Raw genomic sequence first — 25,507 nt, 5'->3', positions numbered from 1 at the left:
CCAATATTAGAGACTTTATACAAAAATTGTGTTTTATTGCCCCCCTAAGGGGGTTTTGCCCCCCATAACAGGACGAAAACTACCCTATGTGTTATTCTGATGCATAAGCTATATTATTGTAAAGTTTCATCAAAATCCGTTCAGTAGTTTTTGCGTGAAAGAGTAACAAACATCCATCCATACATCCATACATCCATACAGACAAACTTTCGCATATATAATATTAGTAAGATACATATTTGTTACGTCATAAATGTAACATCTATTTATACAACATGGTACTTGGATTTGAATGAATGATGAAAAAGGTTAAAAATTTTACAAAGGACTGAAACCCAAACAGCGAGTGTGTGTTTCCATTTCACAGTAGAATACCAGTTCAAATTATAGAACGCGTGCAGTGCTAGATGTTTAATGAAACAATTAAACCTTTGTCACCAAGATTGAAGTTGATGTCTTGAATAGACAGCAGGAAACGAGCGCACAAAATTATTCTCCACGGCCGGAATGCATTGTTAATTGTTACGACACAGCTTTGGGTTTCCAATTAAGTTATCAAATGGAAATTGCCTCTGCATTTCGCGTGCTTAAATACATTCTACCTGACATGTTACAATGCTTCTTAAGCAAAGATTGTGACCAAGTACTTGTTCTGCTAGTCAATACTGACAATACCCTGAAGTCAACTAATGGCCTTCATTAATTCAATTGTCCATCGTGATCTGAATGAAAGAGAATAATTTTTATTTTTACATTAGGAAAATAAGAAAAGAAAACATCTTTAAATTCCTGTTTGTAATTTGATAAGATATTTAAACGGTTTTTTTAACACCTAAAAAGATGATTACTTGGGAGGACCATTTTTTTAAAAACTCAAATAACTAGAAATGCCAAAATTGGCCAATTGGACGATAAATACGATGTACTGATTAAAGGACTATTGAAAAATGTTGTGATCTTCCTTTAAAACATTTTATATTATATTAAAAAGTGACATAGCAGCAAATTAACGACATTTTAAGCTAGCTGCTATTCAGTTAGTCTCTCTAAAACTTACTATACATCATCAAATAAAATGAGGAAATATAGCGAGAAATTTGAAAAATCACGGTTTGTCTCAAATGTTGGAATTAGCTGCTAAGGGTACACCGACATATCCATTTTACGATGCTTAAGTAGTGTCAAATGCAAAACTCTGGTTACATGAAGCACTCTCGATGGATAACTGTAGTCGGGACTAGGGGGCTGGGTGTTATAAATGATGATCATGGTATAATTAAGTAAATAGTTCGAGTCTTGACTTCTCTGCAGATATAACTCCCTATATATGTTCTGCATGAGATGGTATTGAATATTCCGTACTTTATTGAGGTGAACCGCTCAGTAATAATTGTTAAAAAAGGAAGACGCTCATATTAAACCTCATAACTAGATTCAATTCAGTCCTTCGGTTAGATGTACGCAATAGAGAATAGTGAGAAAATTTGAAAGCACTCGTTTCGTTAATCGTTCTCGTATCTGCTCTAACGTATGAGGGTCAGTCAATAAATAACGGATAGATGCTATAAAAAAGATTTTATTTGACATTCTTCAAAAATTCTGACTGATATTATTTAAACACTTATCCCACTTTGAAATTAGTCGTATAATTCCGTGTTCATAAGAGCCCTTTGACTGCTGCTGGCACAAGTTACGCAGCCACTCCTTTACTTCTGGGTCCGAATTAAGTAGTTGCTCCCGAAGTGCTTTCTTGAGTTCTTCAAAGATGTGGGATCACATTGGGATAGATCTGGACTATAAGGGGTTTGGTTCAAGATTTCTAACTTAAGCAGCACGTGAAGTTTACCGGGACCACATACAGCAAATGCAAAAAAAGAACTTTTGTAGAAATTTAAGTGAGAAATCTTGATCCACCCCCCCCCCTTCTAATCCCGATTCCTCCCCATGTGATCCCACATCTTTGGGGAATTTCAGCACTTCGGGGACAACAATTTCATTTGGACAATGAAGTAAAGGAGTACGTGCTTAAATGGTGCCAGCAGCATCCACAAATTACTTTTATGCGCCGGGAATTATGCGACTAATTTCTTAGTGGGATACGTGTTTAAACAATTTCGGTCAGAATTTTTGAAGAATTTCGAATAAAATATGTTTTATAGCCTGTGTTCGTTATTTTTGACTGACCCTAATAGTTTGCTTTTAAAGCTACGTGGATATGTAAAAAATCAAGCCTCCTTTACCACAAACTAAAGAACCTCACACCTTATCCTTAAATGCAAGAAGATCGTTGATCTCTTCATTCACTTCATTGCTCGCCTGCAAAAAGTTATCTTAGCCATGATAACAGACAATCGATAATACAACGTGATCTGAAACTGCTAGAAAATTAACTTTGACGCTGTGAAATACATTAGTTATGATATATTTGGAAAACTACCCTATCTCGGAACCTGCCGTAATAAAGGCAATGACAAACTCATGCATTTTATCACAAAAGAGAACTCCAGCTATAATTTTATCAATGTTTTTCAACCTCACACATGCTCTGAAGAGTTACATGACGTTAGTAACCGAATCGACGAAAATAATTTGTGGGCAAAACTCTTGTAAAGGTTTCATTCGTGCAAGTAATTTTTCTGGACAGCAAATGCTCACAGCCGACTGAAGTTGTAATTGCTCTTAATCCCGCAAGTAATTGATAATGGTATTCGATTAAACATTAAATTAACTATGTTATAGAATGCCCTAACAGTTTACCTGCTTTTGCTTGTTTATTTGTAGTAATGTCGCTTAAGAATTAGGGTAATTACTTAAAGCTTGAAATTTTTTACCAACATTTTGTCTTGTTCAATTGACGTATTTTGTGATAACTAGCTATTTGGAATTCAATATTTCTTTCTGACATTTTCACCGAACTCAAATGTATAGTTGCTTTTTTCTATTTAAAAATAAGATTTCCTTAGAACTAATGCTTTTTTTTCTTCATTTTGATTCCATCAGCGCGTCACAAAAGCTGGTTAGAAGTTTTATACTTATTAATCCATTCTGAACTACGATGACGACCTACAACTGGAATTTTTGCAAGAATATAGTATCCAATTTTTTTTCTCGCTCTAAATAAGGGTTTTAATAACGTTAGATTTCTCACCAATTTGTAATTTATACTTGTAACACGTGTTTCACATTTTCTTTTTCTGGCCACCAACAGGTTTTATGTAGAAAAAAATTGCATTTATGCAATGCTTCGGGAAAAACTCACAGATATTTCATATCATATAATTTTGTTGGCTTATTATTTTGTAAAAAATTGTAATATTTTGTAAAAATTACAACTACAAACTCTTATCAATGACTTTACAACTATTTTTACCGATCGAAACAAAATTCACCTAATTCCCGTAAAGTTTGCTAATTTTGATAAAAAGTTCATCATTTTCATTGCGTTATCTTTTCGCTAGGTCCGTAAACTAACTGGTCAGAGAAAGCAAAATCTGGCAACAGTAGCGTATTTGTGTTAATTTGATTCAATCTCACTAAAAAGGGAATAAATAGATAATAGTCAGCATATAATGTTTTTTTTAATAATAGCTTATAAATAAACTTGTCAAAAGATGTACTTTAAATTGATTTCTTGAGGTTTAGCATGCTCTGTTCTGGTTTAAAACAGTGCGCATACGTATTGCATGGCCAACGATTGTCTTAACAGTGTTTACTATTTACCGGGTTTTCTTATATGAAATAATATTTTTTTAATGTCTCCGTTTATGCTTCATTTGTGGTTCTAAAATTTTTAATGGAAACAATGCGCCTTCATAAAAAAAGGTCGAAAAAAATCGATATATTTTTTGCAAGAAAGCACTTTTATAGACATAGCTGGAGAGTGTAGTAGTAGATACATCTTATATTCTTGATATTGCATCTAATATCAGATGGGTGTAAGGAGAAGTAAGCCTTTAATCAGGAAGTCTCCAACAACACAGATTTTCTCATTCTCCAAATCCTCTTGATCTCATGTCACAGGAAAGAAAATGTGCAAAAGGACATTAATGAGGGATTACAGTCGGTTTTCATTATCGCTGATTTCTTCATCTAAACCCGTATTAGTAGAAGTGATGTTGTATTTGCTATTAAGTTACTCACCATGGGTTAACTTGGATATCTTTTATAACACACAGCATTACTCCTGTTGAAGCTATTAAATTCGTGGGAGACCGAATGTGGAAAGAAAAGATTTAGAGCAAAAATATTTCTTAAAAAGAATATTCTTCTGTATCTTTACACATAGTTTGGTTTTTGATGAGTAATAATAAATCGATATTACTAAACGGTTAGTGTAGTCTAGTGGAGTTAAGATAGGTATTTTTCTTTGTCACTGCAGGTTTAGCTAAAAGTTTTAAACCAAATATTCCTGTTATTAAATAAGTTCTTAAAACGAGCGTGTTCTTTTGTGCCTTTATGTATACTTAACTGATGTTAAGTTTTTGAAACGCACTTACCAGATGTAGCATATGTACTTTAGTTGTGGCCACTGATGTATTGTAACACTGTAAAACACGCTGTTTGCGATACTGTTTAGTGTCATGCTTGTTATAGAATGTAAAAGTTAATGAAGTATTTCTACCAGATCTTTCAAACGTTTCATACATAATTTTTCGCTAATTTCCAGTTTATCTTTCACAAAATATGCTATATACTTTCATCAAATCTTTTTATAAATTGTCTTTTTTTTTCACAAATTAATGGAAAACTAAAAATGAAAAAAAAAGAAAAGAAAAATCAAATAAAAAAACTAGTGCTATCAATTCTATGCATACGAAATTACACATAAATAAAATGTGCTACTCGGTTGCAAAATTCTTTTTTTTTTTTTTTTTTTGAGTTGTGTTAAAGGCTCAGTAAATTCAATCAAATTTACTTAACTGTTCCCATCTCCTGTAGTATATTTTCAATAGTAAGTATGGTAAATTTTCATTTACCTTTTTATAAATCGTCAAGAATCAACTTTTACTAAACGTAATAGAAAATAAAAATATCGAAACAAAAAGACAGAAATCAAATAAGAAACTTGTATTATTGATGATACACATATTAAGGAATACATAAAAAAAGGGTGCTTTTCTGTTACTAAGTTTTTTTTCCCTTAGAAGGGGTGTGTCCTTGGTTAAGTATTGACAGATACATAGTACAAAAAAAAGTATGAAAGAAGTTCGTCCAAAAGTTTTTTCACCGTATCCAATAACCATTTTAGAAGCAAGCAAAAACAAAATTGCAAAATATGTGTCAGTATCTAAAATTTCGTAAAGAAGAAAATTTACGAAAAAAATGTCTGAACATGTTTTTAAAAAGTTTAAGATTTCCGGACACTTTTCTTCATATAGAAAAAAAAATATCTCTGATGCTTTCGGAACGATAAAAGTAATAAACTGCGACGTTAGCTTCGGGGATTTCTTTATGTACTTCGTTCTTTTAACAAACTTTTTTATCCCAAAGCACTCAAAATAGTGGGCAGATTATATATCCAGTTTTTCAAGATCTTGGAAATTCAAACATATAAACTTCAATGTAACTTTTCGGGATAAACATGTTTTTCCGTTCTTGAAGGAGGCACATAATGGTTGATAAAATGTATGAATTAGTCTGAAGAAACTTCTTGATGCACAAATACGTATGCAGGAGTTTTGATACCAATGAAATCATTTTTAAAGAGAATCTTTTAATACAAATGGCATTTTGAAGAGCTGTTTAAAATAGTTCGTTCACATTTTGACCGGATAAAAGTGAACCATTTTAAAAGTAGATACTTTTTTTTTTCCCACATGATTGCCTTGAAAAGAAATTTTAAAAAAAATTGAATAATATTGATATTTATTTAGTTGAATCCAAAGAAATAACTAAAAATGAAGAGATAAAGTGTATGTGGGTTTACAGGCACTCAAAGCAGCATTCATAAAGTTCTTCAGTTATACATCCCGCAAAAAAAAAGCAATGAAAAATAAGTCTTTTTTGATTTATTAGTTTTATCACGTTCTTCAGGTATCTTTTTACAGATATTCATGCATGAAATACTTTTTAAATAATTATTCTTTTCAACATACAAAACTAAGAAGTTTAATTATTTGCATGAAAGTTTTCAGTTTAAAGATAAAAGTGATCTACATGCATTTTTTATTTCTTTAATTATAATACATGGGGACAAGATTATATTACAAAAGATGACGTCAACTTAATTTTGGCATTAAATGTTTTGATATTGCTCCATCAAAAAATGAGTATAATCTTATTAATTATAGCATATTTTACTGCATAAACGTTTAATGTGAATAATTATAAAGAATCCCCCCTGCTCAGAACTCCTAAATCTTTCAAAAATAACCTTCACGTATGTACTAAAACTATTGTGAACAAAATCAACGTTCGTTGGTTAGATATCGAAAAAACATTACGACAAGTTACAAACAAATTTCGCTAAAGTATTGAGTGGGGACATAAAAGGCAGTCAGAACAAAAATCATCTGCAAGAACGAAAAATATAATATCCTGGTCCCTTTAAACTGAAAGTTTTTAATTTTCACTAAAGTATCGCATTGCTTGAAAATGTTTTTTTTTTTTTTTTTTTTTAAATCAATGCTTATACAGACATTAATACTTCACGTTTTATTGCTGCTGATGCATTGCCAGATTTTTAAACATCATCTTTTCTTGTTTTCGTTTAAAAATACTATTTTGCGACAAATGCTGGTTTGACTTCAAATTTTTGAATTTTCAGTATGGATATAAATGACGGCTATGATTGTGAGTTCTCCCAGGAAAAAATGTGTACCTTTTCCATTTTTTGTCTTGAACAAGACATATGGTTCGAACACCATTTTCTCTTTTTATAAATAGCTACATTAAACAATTAAAAGGAAAAATATAATTGAAGTATTTTGCTTTTAAACTCAATGTGTACTAATGACTGTGCCATTTGGTTTGTATGGTAAGGTACTAACTCTTACTATGTTCTTATTTTCATAGTTAAAGTTAGACGCCTTGCTGCTCTGTACGACTTAGGAGTCTAAGAATTTAAAAATCATTTTAATTTATATGCGAGAAGAACAGTATTTAATACTTCGACAAAATACAAAACTCACATTCAAAACCGTCAAATCACTTCGGTCATTAATTCAGAGAATATAAATTATGTTTTCATTTTTTTTTTTTTTTTGATTGTGCCTAAAATAGCGCTTTTTTAGAAAATTGCAATTAACTAAATGTTTTGCATTTGTAAGTCATTACTTGTTTCCCGGCTTTGCACGGTCTATCTCGGAAATAAAAGTTCTGCCAAGTGACGCATATTCAACAATCACGGCTTCATTTCCCGCCAAAATAATCATTCTTAAAAAAAGAAAATGGCAAATCAAAGATTCCCGAATAAATTAAACACAACAGCTAAAATCCAAAAGAAAAAAAGAAAGAAGAAAATTAAAAACATTAACTTGAACTTCGAAATTTTGAATTAAAATTATGTTTTTCGCAATCACGAGTTGCGACAGGGCCCTACTCATTGGGGGCTATTGTTTCTAGAAACAGCTTCTGTCCCTCCAAGCCTACCCATTTTCCTGGGCGGTTACGTGTGTATAGTAATGTGTGTGTGTGTGCAGGCGTGTGTCTATGTGTAGGCGCGTGTGCGTGCGTGTGTAGGCTTGTGTGTGTGCTTAGACCTGTGTGTATGCACATAGGTGTGTGTGTGTGCGTAGACCTGTGTGTAAACGCACGTAGGCATGTGTGTATGTGTGTAAAGGCTTGTGTGTATGAGCATGTGTATGTGCGTATGAGCGTGCGTGTGTGTAGGACATGGACGCCCCCCACCAGGAGAAACGGATTCCAGGAGGCAGTGCTCGGAGCCGCGCCTGCAGAGGCCGGTGGGCGGTGGTGCTGGTGTCCCTCCAAGCTGAAAAAGGAACCACAACATCAAGAACGGTCAAATTAAAGCAATAAGCAATCGTGATTGCTCAAAAAATCGCCAAATAATAATCAAAAGAAAAATTTTTTATCTCAAAACAAAAACAAAATTTTATTTAGACACAGTTGAGAAAAAAAAAAAGTGGCAACCTTCTGAGTTCTTTTCACGCTAATTTAAAATGAGATCGTGCAAACGATAAATTTTCGACAAAAAAATTTCCATTCCATTACTTTTAATGATGCCTTTTTTTCCCCGGTGATTTTACAGTCTTTTTTTTTTTTTCTGTCATTCGAAGGAAATGAATGAATCTTATGGGTATTTTTCGCGGGCTTTCGAATGGCGCCAAAGTCGAAATGGCCGAATAATTATTTCGGGTAGAAAGGGCCATTTAATGCCATTTTCGGCCTTTAAAATTAAAATTCGAACAGTTCGGTTCTTTTTTGGAGCTCGAAAAACCTCTCTACGTTCCTTCCCGCGGGCAAAGTAGGTCCCTGCCAAATTTGGTCCAAATTCGACGCAAACTGTGGATTTCTATAGAGAACATAAATACACACACATATATATTCTTTATTTTATTTATACTCTAATATATAAAAATATCCTGTCATGGTATTAGGTATTGAACCCCTCCGGCTCGACCGTATTTCATGAAATTTTGTATGTGTATCTGGCAGGTATGAGAATAGATCGTAATGTATGTATCATACCGATAGGTAATTAGTGTGTCTCTATCTAGAATTGTTTTGGCTACCAAGTGTCAAAATGACGCGACGCTTTGGCAAAACATCGAAAAACTCTCAAAGATTAAAAATTTTTATTTGTTGCCATCTGCTATTTGTTAACAAATACATTTTTGAATAATTTAAGCAAAGCTTTTGTAATGATTTTCCATTTCGCTCTTTGATTCTTTTGCTGGGGTATTTTGATTAATGGGAAGTTCGTGATTGAAGAATGGAAGGGTGAAACTTTGGGGTTAAAGGTATTTTCTGATTCTCAATTTAAAGAAAAAACAAAAAACTGCCAAAAAAAAAGAAAAAGAAAAAGAAAAGAAAAACAAATTTTGGATAGTGACATTCCGCTTATACTTCCGTCAGTTTCGGCGGGTCAAGGTGCATTTTTTTCGGGGGCGGGGGAGGGGATGCACCATGTGAAACTAGCAAAACATTTCTTATTTTGCCAAATCTTGCTGAAATATAATCTAATGATGACATCGCATCATCCACTGCATCATTTGGCATTGCAATAACTTTACTGGATGGATTGAAGAACAGCTCATTCAGCATTTAAGCTGCCACAGAATATTCAAAATAACCCAGACGCAGAGCAAATGAAAAGGTAATGAGGCACTCTGCTGCTCTCTTCAAGAATATTCAGACAAACATTTCTGTCATTCTACATTCAAAAGTCATTGACGAGATTAATGTTTACTTGGAATTAGAGACTTACCGAGTACTCGGCTTACTCGACCAATGTGCCCAGTACTCGTTTCTCGGCCTAATTTTGATCAGGTACTCGGCCAATACCGAGTAGTTGTAAAAAATTAAATATTGTCCAAAGCAGATTTTTCAATTAATAAAAAAGTTCAAGTATATAATATACTGCAATCATTTACAATTCAAATTTACAAGTCAAATTTAAATTTTGAGTATAATGAAGTTTGTTATGCTTCAATGGAGTAAATCTTTTATTTTAATGCCCCAAAGTTAATGAATCTTATTTATGAAAAAAGGGGCAAAAAAAGAAAGTACAGAAAATATGAAATGTTTGTATTATTTTTGCCACGAGCAAAATTATTAATAAGAAGCATAAAAATACATTTTCCCAAAAAACAAATCAACGTTAAAAGCACAAATGTGCAGGAGCACTGCAGACACGTGTTTTGTCATTACAAGGAATACTTTTTTCAATGCACAAAATGTGATCTTATGGATTTAAATACATACGGTAAAAGTCGATTTTTTTTACATTCATTAACTTATATTTTATGCACTGAAAAAGACATTCCTTGTAATGCAGAAACACGTGTCTGCAGTCCTCCTGCACATTTGTGCTTTTAACGTTGTTTCACTTGCTTTTGAAAATTATTTACCTTTAGCGGACTTGAAGTATATAGATTGATAAAATTTGTTTTATATAGTTCCAACTTGATTAATCCCATTTTTTATTTATTTGCTTACTTGTAATTAAAAAAATAATTTATTTGTAAAATTATTGACACAAATCAAAATCTTTTTAATAATGTGTAATTAAATTTCAGCTGGAATTTTGCTTTAAAAATTATTATTGTGACATGGAGGTCTATACTACTACTCCAATGAGTTCAAAATTCGTTAAGTATGTGTCGCTGGTTCTTCTTAAAACATAATTGAAACTCGGTACTCGGTAACTCGCTACTCGGCCAAGTAGTGAAAGACCGAGTACTCGGTAGACGGCTACTCGGCCAAAGTGCATCTCGGTACGTCTCTGCTTGAAATCCTCGCCGCTTTATCGCTCTGCTTGTTGAAAAGGTCCATCTATAACATGTACGTCCAAATGCTACAAGATACATTTGCTGACAAATTCTCGGATCCATTGTCAGATATAGACGAATGAAAATTTGCTGTCTATGAACATTTTGAATGACTGAAATTGCTCACTAATTTCAGCACCATCGTTGATTCGAGAAAATGTTCTCATTGACCGCGATGTACGCACACAATACATGCATCATGCGTGGCTGGCAGAAAGAGCCACATTTGGCAGCAAAAAATATGGAGATTGACGATTTATAAACTTCGAGATACGGCCTGGCGATTTGGTATCATACAAATCAATAGATACAGTTTGCGATTCTGACGAAGCTGTAAATTATCCAACAGAGTTTTTGAACCCTAGAAATAATTTATGTGGCAGAACAAGGTCTGCTCGGTCAGCTAGTGGATATATAATTTTTTGAGGGAAAATTTAAGATGTCATACAAATGGTTTAAATTTCTAAATTTATATTTTTTGTTTGTTTTATAAACCAGTTCAATAGAAAACATAGTACTCAATTTGTTACTCCTGAGGTTCAATGCGGTAAACTAAATTCTTCAAATTCATTCTGAAATCCTTTAAATTTGAAAGCTTCGCAAAAAATTAAGCTATACAATAGTTGTATGGGTACACATAAATTGTTCAGAAAAAAATTAATCAAACATAAATTTCAAACCAATATATTATTAGTATCCTTCCTTTTGACACATAAAGCTATTCAAAACCAGTTAGTATTTTACGCTTGTAGATCTGCTGGAAAGAAGAAAGTTAGATTAGTTACGGTCTAACCATAGAAGACGTGGAATCTAGTAAACAGTCAGATTAAGACGAGTCCATCTCAATAAATCTGAGGAGAGGGGAAAAAAGCGATAGGATTTTGATGCACACGTCTCATAATGTCACTATGGCCTTAGTAATTTTTTTCACTGTTTTAATCTAAAATAATGAAAAACAAAAAGTGTTTCTATGGAAAGAACGAAAATAAAATTTAAAAAAAAATGTTTCCCCCGGAAATAAAGCAAAACTGTAAGCTCAAACTTGTGATGTAAAAAAAATCAGTTATGCTTTGTAGCGGAAAAAATAAATTATGTACAGATCGAATATAGTTAAGTTTAAAAATACTCATTGCCATGAACTTTGTCATTTTTTCAAAACTGCGTCTAAATACTTAAGAGGCCAAAAGCGCACATGTGTAACAAACGTTCTCCTACCCCTGTAAACTAATAGATGCGTCCATTTCCGCCAATAAACCGGATGTTTGCCGTTCTACATCATCGGTATTCAGACTGTCAAGTTTAGTACGAAACTATTTTCACACCGACACCTTCAAACAATGTGACACATACGCAATTGTGCGGAAATGTGAGGAGCTCTCAGACTACGTTCTACACATTGCCTAGTCGGCACTAAATTTCTTTTAAAAATTTCCGCAAGCGTGCTGATACATTTTGGTTCCATATGCTTAATAATAATATTCAGCTCAACTGCATTTGTCGAAATATAATCATTGAAAACTCCTTCAAAATTTCATCAATTATTATTGCCAAATGTAAGCATCTAAAAAAACATTCCTTTTTAAAAAGTTACTTATTTTTATTTATTTTATTTATTTATTTTGAAGACTTGAAAAAGTACTTAAAATGTTCTATTTTATTTGTGCAACTTGAGATTTTTAATCTAAAATTTGTCAGTGATACTTGGCAATAATTTAGCAATATCATTTTTAATGAACCTGTTTGACATCCAATAAATGATATACTTGCACACATACTGTAATCTAAAAAATACTTTTAATGTCATTATATTATTTATTTCAAGTAGAAAGGTACTTTAAAATATATTTAGATAGTGTCAATTTTTCACATTTTAGTGAATTCGATTTAAAGCAAAAAATGCATTGTTAAGTTAAAAATTACTTTAGAAAGCATATTGATATTGTATCAGATGGCCTTAAAAGGATGCAGGACTCAAAAATCGTCAAATTTTGCATTTTTTTTTAAATTGGTGCAAAAAAATACCGTTTTTATCTGCTTAAAATGACGATTGAATCCTGTTTACATATTAATTAGAACGAAAGATATATTTATTTGTGTTGAATGTTTTTAATGAAGATTATTCTAAACTTTAAATATTTAAACATGTTTTTCTCTATGATGCAATTTTTCCCGATTTTTTGCATTCAAATTGTTATAAGTCAAATACTGATAAAGGTAAATAATAAAATTTGGAACATATCTTATTCCATTAGTTTACTTCAATTTTTATCTGGCAAATTTGGGAAAAACACGTTTACTGCAAAAAATGCGATTTTAAAAAAAAAGTAATCTTATAATTTTTCGAAAACTTTCTTTAAATATTTTCCATTTTTTATTTAATTATTTTTTTAATTGCCGAATAAAAGGTAAAGCTTAGATATTTTTACATAATTAAAAATAAAAAATTGAAAATTGTTCGCTCGAGTTTTAGCGATTTAAAGAAACTGTATCTATTTTTTTTTTCAAAATTGATTAAAATATTTCTTTTTAAACATTTATTTTAGTTATTGTTTTGCTTGTTAAATAGATGGTGAATCAGAGCAAAAAATTTCAAAACTGTAAGCTGTTTATTTTTTTTTTCGAAATGTGTCCCGGACCCCCTTAACTGAAACGTGCACGTCTTCAAAAGTAATATAAAATATATTCAGCCATCTATTTCGCTGGATGTGATGAAAAACATTTCAACGGGAACAGACAACTGGATTTCTTTCCATCTTCTTCAATCTGACAATCCCCGTCAAAAAATCCTTTCCAATCTTCTCTCCAAGGCTCTAAAAACTACTTCAGAATTTTCATATTACAGTATCATTCCCTTGGCTGGGGAGAAAAAAAGGACCTATAAAATGTTACACCAACTTTTATTGTAGAATTCTAGCTTCCAATTGTGACATTTATGCCCGTGCGGCCGATAATAAATAGTAAAGGAGGAGTTACACGATAAGTTGGGCTCTTTTATCTTTGTATTAGAATTTATGCAAAACTTTTTGATCCGCATGTCTGGTTTGTTTGAGCATTTTTATGTTTTGAAATATGAAATTGAATTTGTAACACAAATATATGAGTGATTATGGGGGAAAATGCTTTATAGTAAAACACAAAATTGTAATACTGCTATAGTGATAATAATGAAATACATCTGTTGTAATAAAATACATGTTATAATTATAGTCCGATGCGGTGAAAGTATAAAACTTTTCTTAGACGTTAACGTATGAAATTATTTTAATGAAATTAATTTCAAGTGGTGTTAAGTAATTCCAAATCGAAAGTCCAACCTTGTATAATTTAAATGCTAACTATTCATAGACGAATCCAAAAACTAGAAAAATGTTTAATCAGTAACTTTATTTGTAAATTTTAGATGCTACCGTACTTCTTAAGTTTATTCATTGCTTAATGACAGCACAAAATGATTTTATCTAAAGAAGACTCTGTTTTCTCTGTAATTTTCATTGCGTTTGGAAACTGAATACTTGTAGTATCAAGTTTTGTGATCTTCTTGTATGAGAGTTTTTCTACGTAGTGTTGTTTGTTATCATTTGAGTGCTTAGTTTATGTTGAAATGGTAAGTCGTACCAAAAATGCCCCTAATAAAAATAAGTAATGTTTACCGTCTTTATAATTTTATCTCAAGTGGAAAAAGCTATTTTCAAACTGTTGCAAAGATTTTCGAAGTTAGTTTTTCCTACAAGAGGTACTTAAGTCTGTTGGTGATTCTGATCCTCATTCAGTTAAAGCAACGCAAAAGAGCATTTTCTCTTATCAATAATTCTTTAGTATGATACAATATCCAAATCGCGGATATTATTTCGATAATCTAAAGACGGTGTCCGAATGTTTTCTCCAGAGTCCCCGTGGAGATGCATTTAGAACACAATATTTGCCATCAAACTACAACCTATGGAAGTAGTTCGTTCAAACAGCAAAACTTTTCTCCTTTTGATTTTAAGGGATAGCGGAAATTAAAAAGAAATATGGTGTAACTATGGGTTAAAATATTTTTAAAAAGAAACAACTTCTAATGTGTATGGGATTTCAAGTATGGATTATCGAAAATAAATCAATATTATCATGTTGATTTCGTTTCAGAAAAAAAAAACTATAGAAAAGACTAAGGTTCAGTTGCGACACTAGGACTATTGAACTTCCACTGTAAGGGTAGCTGATACCCTGAGGTTTTGAGTGATTAGTTTTTTAAGATATTATATGACACGCAAAATGAAAAGATGAAGACATTTATTCTATTGTCAATTAAATGTTTACGGTCTTTGTAATTTTAGTTATTATTCTAAGTCATTTCAATAGCTATAGAAATTCAACACATCGATAATAAAAAAATGTTGGATTTTAACTCTTTTTTTCCAATCTTAACAGCACGTCTTCTTAAGTCCATGCAGTATTGTTAATTAAAAATTTAAATTGTTGTTTTTATCCTCGTTAACTTAAACAGCAGCTAATCAGCTAAACATAGACCGCGAACAAAAGTCCGCTGCATACTTTCAAATGCAGAAATGATTTACATCACAAGGACAATTAAATAATACCTTGAGCACTAATGGAAAACGAACCCACGACCATCGGCATACGAAGCAAAGCTTCTACCACAGTGCCAAGAATGCGTTGATTTATAACACGCCGTTTTATTACTTGTTTGCTACTGTAATTGAGCTTGACACCACTATTTAAATACATGAGCTTGTCAAAAATTTAAGCTGTGCAAAAATAGTCTTTTTATTTCTCTTTCTAAATCTGCTTTCGTCACTTCTATTTCAAAATGTATGAATTACATGCCTATTTTTTTTTAAAGTTTGACAAAATTCAATTTAAATAAAATGGTTATCTATGTACCAATTATTAAGCTCCAAAATCAGCTCAGAAATCGGCAAATAGTATTACGAAGAGTTAAAAACTTTTTTATAACATTTTTTTTTTCGTATAAATACCATTCATTGAAGGCTTTTCCTTATGACAGTAATTAACGTAGTTGTTCAGAGTATACGCACATCTACAGTATCTAAAGCTAACGTTTCTAATCTCAACGTACAGTAAAAAGTAAGTATTTTTATGTTTAAACTAGAACTTATCGGCATTTTACAAATCGAAAAGGCAAGTATAAACAGCAGGATTTTTGATTTATGACCCTTGTCTTGCCGCTGTGGGAAAACACATTTATCATTATTTCAACATGCAAAAAATGTTTGAGAAAGCTGTGAAAAGTTTCATTGAGATGTCACAGTGCTGCGCTTTTCTCTCCTCTACTGCAGCAAATCTATCCAGAGCGATATTTGAGCTTTTGTTTCTTTTTAAGTATTTCTAGAACTTGTTAAACTGTGTTTTAAGTTGATGTAAAAGTTTTGATAAATGTGTTTGCTTTTCCCCTTTCGGAAATATTTTTTATCTTGCTCTATACCTGATTACAAAAAATATAAAACCTTAAGAAAATTCAAACAAAAATATTTTAAAAATATATTGAAATACATGTTTAAGAGTATGAGAAATTATATGAATATCATGTTTTATTGGAATTGATTTTATGAATAACTTAGCGAGTTGTTGATTGCATTATTAATTGCTTAAAAAATGGGGTATCCAAAACTTTTCGGTGCTACGTAGCTCAAAGTTTCAAAACACATTTCGAAAGAATTTTTTTCCGTTTAAAACTCCAGATTTTTTTTAATGTAACTAATTTTACGAAATGTTCATTAACCACAATGTATAGACATTTAATGTACCAGTTAAACAAGATAAATTTAATTTAGTCCATCTAGGTTAACGATCCCAGTAGTTGGCACTTTAAGAGTTTGTCCTTCAACTTACCTCTGTTTTGATTACGTCGAAAAAAAAAACATTCACTTGAAAGTAGTTTTGTATAAAGATGGCACATCGGTGCATCTATTTAGTTCACTAAAGGCAAAAATATTTGTATAGATATTTTCATGAAAATATATTTATAAATAGATACCAAAATCACCAGTAGTTTACAACTGATACCCCAGCGTTTGACACCTTGTGATCCAGTGTTTGGCACACGTTAATAGAACTGGAAAATCTTTTTATTTTTTACTTTAAGATTACATACAAATTCTATCATCATATAAACCATAATTTATGTTAATTTAGAATATTATTAATGGTAATTTTAAATAATTAATGTTAAATCACATCTTGAAGTTGAAAAAGTATGTTAGAGAAATAAAAATAAATTAGAGAAATAAAATTGGAGTGCTACATGGGGAGAAAATTATCGAGATAATTTGCTGTTTAATCAGTCGGTATACAGTTTTGATTTCGCGAGTTATATCTGTTTCCACAGAAAAAAGAACATTACCGAATGATTTTAAGGGACCATAAAGAATGAAACGACTCTCTATAGTCGCAATATCTGACTGTGAGGGTCTAAAATCTTGTTATTTTTATTGCTTCTCTTTAAAATTTAACATTAGCTTCTGTACGATTCAAACAATAGTACAACCTATATAATATTGTTTCTGAAAAAGTATCAGAAACCAAACTAGTGACACACTGCACAACACATTAGTGTATATTCGCACATGTGCCAATTACTGGGGGGCTAGCAAAACTGAAGCGCCACTAAATGGCATACATCATTACTTCAAGAATTCAAAAAGGTACAAAAATATATTTCAACCCACTTAAAGTAACACCTTTCAACTAAACAAAACTTTTGACAACCAAAATTAAAAATATATTTTAAGTCGGATTTTAATGGATTGATGTGCATGCTTTCCTTAAGCCAGAGAAGAAGCTTTAGCAACAAAAATGTATGATTTGATACAAGCTACAATTGTTTTTATTTTCTACTGTTACCATTTAATTACATGAACTGAAGTTATAATCTTTAAAGTAAATGTACCATCAGTTGATATAGCCTTTTACTTTTAAAAGATGCGATAAAAATCTTATTTTAGGACATTTTTGTTGGAAGTGCGAATCACTGGTGACCTGCCAATTACTGGTGGTGTTACCCGTTGTACACTAGAAGGAGCAGAAAAAAAACTGATTGTTGGAATCTTGACTTTGTAGACGCAACAACAGTTGGGTATTTGTAAGTACCCCAATACAAGTATAAAAATTATCGAGATTACATAACTCCTTTAGGCCTTTAAGAAGAGAATGTGCTCTTTAAAAAGAGTTTACTGAAATGGGCTCCAAATATGTTTCAAATGCGTCCCTATCAGAAGATTTGTGAAATTTAATCTTGGGAACCCATTTGAAAACTTATTGGTAGCACATTTGGGTTCTTTTGGGAATCAAGTGTGCCCAAATCATCACTTTCAGAAGGTGAAAACAAAATTGCTTTCAGAGACAGAAATATTACTTTTTTTTTAATTATTTAGCCCAAAAAATTCACAAAAGTGTTTTTTTTTTTTTTTTCAATTTCCTGTTGAGATTAAAAAGCAAGAAAGACAATAAGCTTGACTAAATGCAGTAGAAATTTTAGGCTTTCAACTTGTTTCTTTACATTTCGGTCAATAAATCTCAGTTGTTTTTGTTTCAGTCATTAACTGCACATTGAAATCATCCATTCTAATTTATAATATTTTGCTTTAACTAAATTGCTTGCGCAACTAATGTGCAATACTGTATTGTAAATTTGTCAAAAAAGATCCTCCTTTGTTTAAGATAAAATTTTTAAGTTTTTAAGACTAAGAATTTGAAAGAGTAATGCCATTAGACGTGAGAAACTGAAAAAAAAGGTAATCCTCGCTGCATATTTTGTTAAAGGCTTGAAAAGTTAATTAGATTATGAAACAAAAAGTATGACCTTTATCAAATAAAAATACAAATATCTGGTTAGATTTATAAAAATTTAGTGAGAAAAAGAGTTTTCTGAGTCTACCATGAAACGGCTCGGTAACTTTTATTCCAGAATGCAAATTTCTCAAGGGAAATCACATGGACCGAGCTTAGCTAAATAATTACTTTAATTAGCAATGGGAATTTGGGCTTCATTAGGTCGTTAAATAGAAACTAAAGAGATTTGACTTTTCTCATAAAGACTAGTTTACTAATGAACTATTATTCTCTTCGCATATTTCTAAACAGTATCAGTCTTCACTCCAATATTCCTTGCAGCAGAGAGCAAGAATTATTTAAACTATGCTCGCCGTTTATAAATAAGACAAAGTCAAAAGAAAATAAATGAATAAAGGGAGAAAAACTTGTGTGTCATAAAAGATATTTTAAAATCAGTAAAAAACGGTTTAATGTCATAATGATATTTGTATTACTTCAAAAGAAGAAGTGCATGTTCTCTTGTAGGCATGTTAGAAATAATACTTATTTACTGTGGATTTTTTTAGACCCTTTCCAAGAGTTATAAATTTTTAATTAGTTTTTTAAAATGTTCGATTTTGAAAACAAGGCGTGGTCTTTATGACGTCACAAATGATGTAGTTTGGCGCATCTTCCTTTCGCGCTTCCACGTTATGATAATCAAGAAGTGAATTAAATATTGCGTTCTACGCTTGCTATCAACCATATCGTTGAAAATACACGTGATTAAAGATGCGACTTAAATATTTTTCTCCGTGAAAATAGCAACACTGAATGGTATTTCATCATTTGTGATGTCACACGACAAAAACGTAAACAATGAAAGCGCGCCGAATTAAGTATTTTTTTAAAAATATTAAACTTGAACAAATTATTTAAAAAAATGTCAAATCCTATATTTTTAAGCATGCTCTTTCAGAAAAAAAAATACTTTTAAAATTTTGGAAACGGCCCCATTGAACACTTACTACATAAAAAGTGACACAAAAAATCCACCACTTTAATATAATTCCTTAGAATGAGTGAGAAATGCAGTTTAATTAGTTGCGAACTACTTCAAGAAAAAAAAAAAAAACTTTTACAGCGAAACACTTTGCAAACCTTGACAACTTTAGCATCAGTGCAATGAAATTTTGCAAATTACAGCCAAACTGACTTGAGATTCAGAACATCATTTATTTCCAACTCGTGATAGATTGCCAAGTTAGCGAAAAAACCTTGGCGAACGAAGGCTTGCCAATACGTCACCGAAATATCACCTTTTTATGACATTACTTCAATCTGCTTTGAAATTAACATAGATTTGTCCCAAAAAGTCTGTTAAGACCCTTTCTCGTAGCATCGAGTCAAAACCAAAGGTGCAAAGCTGGACTCCGGACTGGTGCTACATACACAATTTAAATCTTATATGGCATACTTTATTTAAGGGTTCCGAGATACATGCATACCTTCATACGTGAGTACAGACGTCTCGACAAAATTGGTGAAAATTGAGGATCGGAGGTGGAAAAAATTAAATTTCAGTTTTCTATGCGTAGATATGTAGTAAGTACATATTTGCACGTGCTGAAAAATAACTGAATAATCATTTAGAGTGATTGAGATGGGCATTTAGGAAATTCTGGAGTTCGTACGAATTACTTGACATGAATTCGTGTTATTTTAAATTCAACATCAGTGTCAGAGAAAAAACGCGACGCAGTCTTATCATAAGTCTCTCGTTCTGCTTACCAGTTGGTACAAACAGTAACTAGGCGTGATCTCTTGTCAATTTCGATGCAATGTTGAAGAGGAGAAGTCGGAAAAATTTAAAATACCAGGTGAAATTTAATTCAAAGAACTTAACGAATTAATGATCTCAGCTTATGGACTATTTGGTTCCTTAATTCAGGTTGTTTTTGACCATATTTTATTCCTTTTACTGCACCTATCAGCACTAAAAACTTTGGAATGAATTATTTTCAAAAAATTATCATGTTTTTTCGCTTAACTTTGTTTTACAGGTATAGCTTTATGTTATTGTTAATAAAATGTTTGAAAAAAAGCGCATGTCTTTAAAAAGAAACAATTTTTAAATCTTGTTACTCTATTTGCTTATCTTCAAATAATACTTGCGATATTTGATTAACTTATATAGTGACTACTCTTTTCTTCTTATCAGGAATCAAACTTATTTTAACAGCATTGCAAAAGTTGAAGTTTGATCGATCACGTTGAAAATCTTCGCCTAAAACAAATTCTCGGTTCTGCGCTCACTTTTCCACCCAATGAACCATTAGCCATTCATTCGATTTAGACGCGCTTCATTTGCTAAGCATGTTACGCTTCCTTCACGGAACCTCGACCTCAAAAATTAATTACTTCTTAATTGCCTAAATTTGTAATTGATGATGCTAAACCTTTCATGTGGAACGTTTAACTAAATATGATATCATGTACGGAATTAGTTTAAAAACAAGTAGCATCTTTTTTTTCTCTTTAATACCGTTACTTTTTAAACGCATTAAATATATTCTTTTAAAATATATATCGTCGCCTCAGAGCAACGTAAGATATCTTAGTCTTATTTCTGGGATTAGATATATCACTGTTGCTCTGAGGTGACGATATAATATACGCTGTGGTAAGTGAAAACAACACAATTCTTCACTTTATAGTGTGTATATTTTATTTGCTGTAACATTTGCTAATACAATAAGATAAGAAAACACAGCTTTCGTTTGGAGTTCTTTGTCTGAAAGCAGCATGATTAAAGTACTTGAACAAAAAGTTAAATCTCGTATGAAATTTAGCTACATGATGCTTCTATGAAAATACGAAAAGTAATGATTAGATGTTGTACACATTTCTGTATATTTGGGGAATGTGGGTCCTTTTTTTCAAAATGAACAAGCAAGATATTTTCTCTGAAATTAACGGTTTATAAAGAAAGAACAATACATTTTATAATAAAACTAGCATTTAAACATTATTTTTTACTTTTGACAGCAATTTGTACATCCAAAAAAAGATGGAAATTTTAGACTTTTTTTTCAATGATTAAAGTGAAAACAAACTTTTTTTTATTCGATCATTAAGGATACTTTTCATCAAATAAATGAGAAAGTAACAGATTTAATGAATAAATGAAAAGGAAATTAAACAATGAACGAATCAAAAAATAAATAGGTTAATAAATGAGGGAAAAAACAGCTTATAAATGAGTTAGTTACACTCCTGTTTGTGAAAGTTGCAACACCATGAAGGAAGCATCATGGTTGAATGAAATTTAATGCGCAGTTGAGTGGTAATGGTACAAATAAATGATTACATTTTCAAACCAAACAAACAATAAAAAAAATAGAAGTTAGTATTTTGTGTGGCCACTACGCGTCGCAATAAGAGTTGCTACACGACTCGGCATGGAGTGAAACAAAGTTTGAATATCTGCCTGCGGAAGAGTATTCCATATTGTTTGTATGTGCAAACAAAATTCGTCTGTCGAAGCAACAGAACGAGGATCACGAGCGAGACACCGCCCAAAGAAATCCCACACATGTTCAATCAGTGACATATCCGGGGAATATGCAGGCCAAGGAAGAAGCTGTACCTGCTGCGAATCAAGGTAGGATTTGACAGTCCTGGCGAAATGTGGACGGGCATTATCCTGCTGGAATTCAGCCCCTGGCAATCTTTGCAGGAAAGGAATAGCTTGGAGCGGTAAAACTTCGTTTATGTATCGGGAACTGTTCCATTTGCCCGAAATTCAAAATTGTGATCGTCCATGATATGCTATGGTACCCCAGAGCATAACTCTGGGTGTTCGTTCACTGTTGCGTTCGATAATGCACTCCAGATTGTGCCGTTCACCGGCATAGCGCCTAACACGAATTCGGCCATCATGGTTCCACAAATTGAAGCGGTATTCGTCAGAGAAGACGACCTTTTACCGATCAGCACGCCAGCTCCAATGCACATTGGCCCATTGTAGCCGCAGGCGGTGACGGTTTTGCGTGAGAGGAATTCTGTATAAAGGAATCCTTGCGCGCAGCCCACGCTGCAGCAGACATCTCCGAATTGATGAAGCGTACAATGAAACACCTGTAGCTGTTGACCACTGTGCGGCCAATTGCCTAGAAGAAGCTGTGCGGTACGTCAGCGCCATACGCACCAGGTGTCTGTCATCACGAGCTCACGTCATATTTCGGGGTTCACTGCCGGATTTCCGAGCTTTGCAACCCTTGTCCGTCCACTGCTTCCAAACACGCCTGATTGTGCTCCTGTTACACTGCACACGTGCGGCTACTGCACGATAAGACAATCCAGCTTCACAAAGGCCAACGATTCTACCCCGTTCAAACTCCGAAGTTTGCTCAAATTTCGCTTTCTTTCGTGGAAGAGGCGTAGGAAAGACTCTATTAACGTTTACTCGAGTATATAACCACCGATAATCATATATGCCTCGCTACAGCCGTCTATTTATATTCGGTTCAATCCGCCGTTCAGAGGGCGCGCTTCAGCATACGCATGCACTAGCGGTCTGCAATTCTAATTATTTGCATATCATGTCCTACTTTACATTTCCTGCAATTTTCAGCTCACTCGCGTAAGTTCTTCGTGGTGTTGCAATTTTCACAAACAGGAGTGTATTAATTTAGTCAAAAAATATATTACTTAATAAAATGGTTAATGAATAAGAAAATAAGTGAATAAATGAATAAAAAATGGATTATTAAATGAAGATTTGTGAATGAAGTAATAATGGATGAATACGTAAGTGATTTGATAAAAGATTGAACAAGTATATGAAATGATCTATTTCACTTTGTCCCATTTACTTTGCCCCGCATGCACTTGAATAACTGTGCAAAACATTAAAAATACAAATAATCTTAATATTAAACAAATAAACACCTGCACTAAATATTAGTAGATCTCAAATAATATTGAATTATATTGAAAAACAACAAAACAACTTTATCATTTAACAATGCGAAAAATAATTTTTGAGTTACATCAAAATATTACAAATTGAGAATCAATTTTTGAAAATTGCTTGTATTATCATATTCCTTTATATTCAGAGATAGCTTTTTTTTTTTTTTTTTTTTTTTTTTTTTTTTTTTTTTTGACTGTGGAAAAATCTACTGGTGCTACTACGTACTTAAAACATTACCAGATAGATGGCGCTCAAAGCAGAGCAAATATTTCACCATTTCACTTTACTTCGCTATTCCACTTGTCCCATATTCCCCAGTATACATATTTTGCATAAATCTAAAGTTACGTAACTGAAAACAGTAAATATTGTAACGGATTCGGTGCGACTTCCACTTTCTTGAAAGGATGACACAGTTCTTGATAAAAACACAGGAAATTTATTTACACTATGTACAGGAAAAATCGTTAACAACTGCTAAATTATTCATCAGCAATTAAGCAATTATCACACAACACCGTAAACTCAACGTTTACACACGTATTTACTTCCAAATACGAAAACAACACAGCGAAATGCCTCGCTATAAACAGAGCTAATCCACTCACAGCACAAATTCTCAATCGAAACTAACTCTTTTATCACGCAGGACGCTTTTATAAACATCGAAGAATTTTCCACAACATTCTTACCTCTTCTCGAAATGCGTAGACCGTTATCAAATTTTATCAATGAAAAGAAAAGAAAATAGGGGGTCGTATACTTTAGCCGAATGAAAAGGGGTTGTATATTCATTACGGGAAACTATTTACAGGTTACGTTACTACAATAATTATTATTTACAGGATTTGTAACATTGCCCCCTTCCTAAGGACTGCACGTCCCGGGCAGTACAATCCCCAGAAAGGGTGCCAAACTTCTATCACAAGTTAAGAATTACACACATTAAATAATAACCAATAGCGCAAAGGAAACACAATAATAACAAGAAATATTACTAAACATTAAAAGCAAAAATTATCTACAACTTTTATGTTATCAACAATGGTTGTTTACGTAATACTCATGAACTATGGCCATAGTATGGGGCTAACCGATCATAATGTACAACCCTAGGTTTTGCATTAGGTGATTTTTGGATCCTCACTACGACGTCATTCAGTCGGTTAAGGACTTTGTAGGGTCCATCCCAATGCGACTGCAATTTGGGTGAAAGACCTTTCCGTCGGATGGGATTCCATAACCAAACCTTGTCGCCTTCGTTGAATTCATGTCCAGTAGACCTTGTGTCGTATCGGGTCTTCATCTTCTCCGCCGCGATGTTGATTCGCTCTCGTGCGAAGTTATGAACATCTTCCAACCGGGCCTGGAGATCCTGGATGTACTCCTCAGGCGATGCAGGCGCATCCGGAGGACGACCGAAGACGAGATCACAAGGTAGTCGAAGCTCACGTCCGAAGAGCATCTGAGATGGGGCAAATCCGGTAGTCTCGAGGACAGCACTGCGGTAGGCCAGCAGGAACAAAGGTAGCTTCTTGTCCCAATCCTGTTGATTTCTGGAGACCATAAGTGAGAGATTATTCAGGATTGTGCGGTTAAATCTCTCCACCATGCCGTCCAATTGTGGGTGTAGTGGTGTTGTCCTAGTTTTCTCAATTCCGAAAATTTGACATAGGCCCTTAAACACAGCAGAGATGAAATTCCTCCCTTGATCGGAATGAATTTGCAAAGGTGTTCCATATCTCGAGATCCAATGTTGGACTAGAGTCTCTGCTACGGTGGTAGCCTCTTGATCTGGAATGGGATATGCTTCCGGCCATTTGGTGAAGTAGTCGATGGAAACAAGAATGTATTTGTTCCCATCAGCAGTTCTTGGTAGAGGACCCAGGATGTCGATCCCAATTCGTTCGAAAGGAGCTCCAACGTTGTACAGATGTAGCTTCCCTCTGCTTCTTTTCTTCGGTCCTTTACGAGCAGAACAGGCGTCACAAGAATGGCACCACTTCTCCACGTCATCCTTCGCCTTGCTCCAGAAGAAACGCTCCCGAACTTTATTGAGGGTTTTCAACACACCAAAATGTCCTCCTGTCGCACTACTATGTATTTCTTTCAGAACATCTGAAATCCTTGATCGGGGAAGTAGTAACTGCCACCTAGATGTTTTGCCGTCATCAGATTCCCATTTTCGGTACAGTACGCCGTTCCGTAAATGGAGTGAATTCCATAAAGCCCAGTATCTTTTTGTTGCAGGACTAAAGATGGAAACGTCCTGCCAGCTAGGGCGCCGACTGTCACTTTCCAT

The sequence above is a fragment of the Uloborus diversus genome, chromosome 7 (assembly GCF_026930045.1).
Source record: "Uloborus diversus isolate 005 chromosome 7, Udiv.v.3.1, whole genome shotgun sequence".
NCBI classification, from domain to species: Eukaryota; Metazoa; Arthropoda; class Arachnida; order Araneae; family Uloboridae; genus Uloborus; species Uloborus diversus.
The sequence above is the reverse complement of the archived record's forward strand: the minus strand, read 5'-3'. Positions refer to the sequence as shown.